The sequence below is a fragment of the Vespa mandarinia genome, unplaced genomic scaffold (assembly GCF_050613455.1).
Source record: "Vespa mandarinia isolate Hongniang unplaced genomic scaffold, ASM5061345v1 scaffold_61, whole genome shotgun sequence".
Taxonomy (NCBI): domain Eukaryota; kingdom Metazoa; phylum Arthropoda; class Insecta; order Hymenoptera; family Vespidae; genus Vespa; species Vespa mandarinia.
The window spans coordinates 474,079-480,737 of NW_028197195.1; the positions used below are offsets into that span (position 1 = coordinate 474,079).

The following is a 6,659-nucleotide window of genomic DNA, read 5'->3' on the forward strand; positions in this document are numbered from 1 at the left end:
ACAGCACGAAATAAAAAGGAATTGATAATTGCGGTTTATTTAATAATGATAATTACCCTAAAATTAAATTTTCGATGGTATAATCAACAAGAAAATAATATTACTTATGTACCTCTATTTGTATTGTATTTGTATTGTACCTTGATCATATTACTGAATAGTGAGAGAGAAGTCACCTTCCTTAATTGTCTATCATGCGAAAACAAAACAATTTTCCTAAAAAATACCAAGCGAAATAGAAATTACCAAAAGAGGAATTACTCATAGTCATGCTCGTCAATAACATATTGAAAATATCACAAACAGTAATTTGTGCTGATTCGGACCTTTCTCGGCATGATTAAATGTTGGAGGGATTTTAAATTCGTTCGTTTTCTGCTACAAGTTCTACGTTAGCTTCAAAACATTTGTCCGCGAAATAAGTCAAAATTGAACAGCTATGATTCATAGAAAGTCAAAAACAATGTAGTTCGATATATAATTAATTTGAAAATAAAGTAGCTCATCGTCATTGATAAGACACAATCGTAATGTGGATCAGTAAAATTACAAACAAATTTTTATTAAATCTACATTAATAAAAAAATTGTGAAATCATTAAGTACGAAATTAAAAAATTTACTTACCAATATGCTTTTATAGAAGAAAACGTATTTATTTTTCGATCATCTTTATTGACACATTCACTCCACTACGCGAATAATGTGACAATATAAAAAAAAAAATAATTTTAAACTTTATAGAAACAAATCCTAACTCTACGACTGACTGCTTTGCTCGCAGTCGAATTAAATGCATGTGATACTAAAACTTAAATCACTAAACATGGGCGAAAATAAAGTAACGAACGAAGGATTCTTCTAATTCATGATTGTTATATTATTTAAACGGTACAACACTCGATTTATTATCACCCGAATTGTTTATCTGAAAAAAGAAAGAAAAACAAAGTTATTAGTATGATCTTTATAATGAAAGTGTTTTTTGAATTATAAAGGAAATGTTTAAAAAAGAAATTTACTTATAGTAGACTTTGTTGATCTTTTGCACGATGAGCATCCTCCCCCAGGATCATGAAGAATATGAACTAGCATAAACCCTACATCACTTATTTATATTGAATCTAATTTTATTTAATCAGATTATTTTGAGATATAAAAGGAAATCAAACGTATTACGAATAAACACTGCTTCTACTTCATATATTATATATACACGTATAAATATAAGTATATATGAATATTGAATGTAATACACGAAATCGATCGATTGCAATTATAAATACAAAATTATTGATTAGGAGATAGTATAAAAGCATCAATGTCAGAGAAAAATATCAATGTTATGAAAATAAAGCTAGAAAATAGAATACGCATAAGTACGTGCCGACTTGCGAACGCAGTCCCGTAAAAATCACGCTGTTATCGATAGATATATTGGAAGAGAGTGTACGTTAGAAAAAGTCTACTAATTATCGGTAATTATGCGAAGCGACAAAACACCATGTAAACTCCTTTTAACGTCCAAGAAGGCGAAGGGACCACTAATAGGGAACTGAAATTATTCCTATAATTCGATTACATCACATTACTGCGGATACGACGCGAGTCAATGCAAATATTATTATTATATTTATTTAGTTAAAAACAATAAAAACATATAATAAAAATATGTGAAAGTATCAAATGTAATTAATTCGAATTTTAAATGTAAACAAAAAATTTCTTTCTTAATTAAATTTTAATATAAATATAGAAATATAAAATAGACACACATATGAATAGATGCGAATGCAGAACATCCTTATGCTTTCTATATTACGCGCGAAATAATGAATAATTAATAAATTGAATAATTGGAATGATTTCTCTATTTACGTATTTCTCTATTTATACACATCTCTAATACGTTTCTATATGTATTTGGGAAAGAATAATACTTTGTCGAATTTTTATTTATCAATATTGAATATTAGGTCATTTACAATTATAGTAATGTGTATCATAATTTGGTAATAATTGGATGGGAAATGTTCGACTTTCGAAAAGGAGAAAATATATATACACAAACACCCACACACACATACAAATATCTAAACGTAAAACGTTCAAAATTAATACTTTTGTCGTAACAACTTCGAGAATTGACGATATTCGTATGGAAAATAATTATATGCGGACGCATTAACATTTTCCTTACAAATTTTGTTTTCATGTTTAGGAGCTTTATTTCTACAGGTATCAAATTGAATTGATTAATTTTCTCATTTAGTTTGGACTGACAAGGTATTTAGACAGTTTTTAAATTCCTGTATCATATTTTTAATGTTTCGATATTTTAATATAATAGATCAAAAAATAACAAGCTTTGTGAGGTCCATTGCACAGATGATATAATGAGCGACGATCCGATTAGTCTCCTTTCCAGCGGTGAATTAATCAGTTTTTATAACTTTGTGGTACTTTGTTGCAACCGAGCTTCATCGTCTCGTTAATAATAGGTAATTAAAAAATTTTTTCTAACCCTTATTTTACACTCTCCAAGCCATATAACAATGTCTTTTACAAATGCAAACATGATGAAATAGTGGCGCTGTTGTCAATAAACGTCTAAGGTTAAGTTAGCTTAACATTATATTTAATACTTATTTAAAAAATAGATTGATAGATGTGTTTGATTCTATAATTTTTTAAAGTGATATGCTTTCATTGTGTATAACAAAAATGTTGAGTTAGTACCAATTTATAGAAGATCATTTGCATAATCATACTATCTACATGTATATGATAAAATGATATTTTACTCATAATGTGTTTGTTAGGAATTATTCGATATCAACAACACACTATTTTTCTATTAACTGGAAGGTAATTGTTCTTTTTTAAATTATTATAAATAACTTTAGTAAAATTTGTTATTTGACCTTACAATATATTTTTTTTTTCTACCAGTCATTTTCTTTGTATATTATTGCTAATATTGATCATCATTAAAGATTATAAATATAAAAACCGTAAGTCGTTTTTTTCAGGGAATCGTTACTAATTAATCCATCCAAAGGAAAGGATAATGTCGTCGTTCAATTTAAAAGAGATTTCAACGCCACGTTTAGGTTATCTATTAAACAGGAATACAAGAAGCAAAAGATTCTATCAAACATTTACAAAGTTGGTTGAAGGACATTATGAACAAGTCCAGTTAATATATTGAAGGTAAATATGAAAGAAGCAATTAAATGCGAAGCAATTAAACGAAGTAATAAGGCAACAAAAAATAGTGATAGGCCGTAATCGCAATAGAAAGACTTTTTGGAATATTTATATCCACAGTTATTGATTTCTTTGTCAGTAAGTAAGAAAACATTGATAAAAAGTATTTATAAATGTAGGTTGATTTAGCCTTCAAGTTACTTAAGACATAAAATTTGCTCGTGTTAAAGTAAATCAATTTTATTTTAATAAAATTTTCTTCCTTTAACTGTTTTTACAAACGATGTGGCAAAAAATACTCCTACTGGATCATAGGAATAAATATAGATATAAAATTTATTTATCGACCGACAGATATTTAGCTAAATTTATTATGTAATATAAACTTAGTTAATTGCCTGAAGCCACTGTTTTACAGGACCTATGCCATCGTTTCTATCATCTGTGCATAGATCCATCGCTACATATTGTGTCATTACATTTATTTTATTATTTATTTGTAGAATACTCTGATCATAGCAATGTTAAATATTTGGATCCCAAAAAGACACCATAATACATCAATGTATTGACGAAAATAGTATAAAGTAAAGGAAATGTTTCTATAAGGAATATTTTGGGAATGCTTCTGTGACCATTACTTATATTGGCATGCATATATATTGCACAAGTATGTACATACTATATATTTCTAATAGAGATAGAGGATAGTTTCTTCTTTATGCTCTTGAATCATAACCGAATTTAAATGTTGCAGACATTTTTTACTTTTGCTTATATTCACGTACATTCTTATATTATAAAAAAGGTGGCAATGAAATCAAAATGTATTCAAATATATCATTGTGCAAGGTGGTACACTCTTCGAGAAACAGAAGTATTTTTTAAAGTAGTTGAATATGCATTTGACTTATGAAAATTTAACACTTGGTATAGGTTTTTTCTATCACGTACAAATTTATTTTGAAATGATATTTTGCTTTGTACATTGTACTTTGTTGGTTATTTCATGTCCATTGGGCAATTGACATCCGGCAATCTTATGGCATTTTTTATACCAACTCAAATAGTTCAAAGATTCTCTCTCTAATATTTTATTATTCTTACAAAATTTTATATAAATTGTTTATATGTACATATGTGAATTTTATCTTATAGTACTTAAATATGCTACCATTGCCAATGATGGTGGGAGAAAAGACAATAATACATTAGGAAGACTCTTGAAGGAACTGAAGAAAGCATTATCTACAGTCAAGGACGTGAATTATACAGAAAACGAATTAAAAGAGAAAATCCAAAACAATAAAGGATAGGTAATTGTATAAGTTCGCCACAAATAAGAGATAAATGTTAAAAAATGAAATAGATTAAGTAAACCTGGAAATATAACATTTTACAGGAATAATCTTAACAGCAAAATCACGGAGAAAGAACAATGAGTTAAAGGATCATTCAGAAGAGATTTTTCTTCAGAGGTAGCTTCTCATTTTGTATTGCAGAAAAAATAGAAAATTTTCAATATTTAGAAGGTCATATTATCGAACATGAATTGCACAAGTAAAAATTAATGCGCAAAAATTACATGAGCATAATGTAATCCTTTGATGCATAAGTATATTTTGAAAATGAGGTAGAAGAATACTGTGAATTTCACAGTCATTTTGACAAGACGTTGAAAAGGAGCCGCTTGAAGAAAACCAAATATGGAAATGGAATAAAGGATTCAGACCAATTAATCTGGATTTAGACCATCAAAGAAAAGAGCCTTCAATAATACGGAACAAGCAACAAGGATGTTACACAAAAGCGAACATCTTGTGAAAGTCAAATTTAGCAGCAACAAATGATACGTCAGCTTACAGACTGCAACAGAGTATTCTAAAATATACACATCAGTAAAGAAGTAAGAAATAATGTTTTATATCAAAAGTCGAGCTCGGAATTGCGACAAATAGAAACACTGAATGAAATAAGCACTAAATCACACATTTCAGATAATCGAAAGGATGAAGCTATTACATATATGTAATCTAATATTCAATCACCGCTTTGACGAAATAATGATTGAACGCCGAACGGTACCATGAAAAAGTATATTAATCAGCAACAGCATAGTAATAACACAAATACATTCTGGTCCAAATCACTTGTCAGCTGATTGATTTTTAAACGTAACGGTTATTGAAATAACAATCGAAAACAAGAAAGTTACTCAAAATTCATCTTTAGATTGCTGCAATTAACAAGTAGGTAATATACTTTGATATGAATTTTAAATAAGCTAAACTTTTCATAAAGCTCATATCAGAAGATCCAAAGAGCAGAAAATTTCTGATAGTTTTATAGACTACCAACAAAAAATTTTTAGGTTTGTATTCTTTCGGGTCAATTATATCAATTACGCTGGATGGTGGACTTTAATCCATTAATCTATTGAGCCAAAGAATCTGCAATATCATAGTAAGAGAAGTATGAATTACCGACAAGAATTCAATATAGAAATCTTTAATATCGACGTATGAGAATCGGAAGTGTAAACTAAATGCTGACGTCATATATATCAACGGAGCAAACGGAGAAAAATCTAGATGACTCACAGCGGACGTGAACATGACTGAAAGGATCACCCTGTTGATTACAGGTTCGGTGTAGTAGGGACAGATTTTCGAACCTATTTGTCGTTGGCATAATTGAAAGATCGATGAAATTGAAAAATTCATCCATCGCTTAGAAAAATTCTGCAATGGTCCTCCAACACGTCTACTTCACAGCTACTACGACAGTCACGCGAAAAATGAACACCATGATATTTCTTTATATAAAAAAACCAGTAAGCAAAAAAAAAATGCACGCAGAGCTCTCTTTGATTTCAATTATGTTGATCCTTGCATAGTAAAAATAATGTGCCAGAATGACAAACTCTTAGAGTACAACAGAATAATGGCTCAATTGCTTTTACATGAAAACAAACAAAAGCAATATATCATCTCTATGCAAGCAATATAGCATAATATCATCATTATAATAAAAAATTATGAAAACTATTTAAGAAATATTTAAAAGAGCAAATTATCTATCACGTAAAACAACCTTCTGACAGAAAAATGATTATTACAAGTAATTTGCTCATATGAGCTATTGTATTTATATTATTAAATTACAAGTCTTGAAAATTATTCCTGAAAGTAGCACATTAAAAATAATAATATTCGAAAGTATTAATCATAGATAATATATTATATTTTTCATTTAATCAAATTAATAAAAACAAATTATAAGTTTGTAATATGCCAAAATATGCTTTCATCGAGATATCATTATACTTTCATTTCATAAAATTGATTATTACACGAAAATGAGCAGTAAATCTCATATCAAATCAAAAAATGAGCGAGTGGTATTGCACATAAAGTTTATTTTCGCATAATCGGTCGATTATTTCTCCGC

The 6,659-nt window shown here is 28.5% G+C and overlaps 1 long non-coding RNA gene across 2 annotated transcripts; it reads left to right on the plus strand.

Moving 5' to 3' along the window:
- Positions 1–2,720: 2,720 nt before the first annotated feature.
- Positions 2,721–6,137, plus strand: LOC146872049 (uncharacterized). Of its 2 annotated transcripts, XR_014983726.1 has the most exons (7): positions 2,721–2,867; positions 3,032–3,212; positions 3,713–3,879; positions 4,368–4,525; positions 4,612–5,115; positions 5,207–5,458; positions 5,581–6,137. It is a non-coding gene; the product is annotated as an uncharacterized LOC146872049 (long non-coding RNA). The 2 variants fall into 2 exon arrangements; XR_014983727.1 differs by lacking the exons at positions 4,368–4,525; positions 4,612–5,115; positions 5,207–5,458; positions 5,581–6,137 and adding an exon at positions 3,967–4,112.
- The last annotated feature ends 522 nt before the right edge of the window (positions 6,138–6,659 follow it).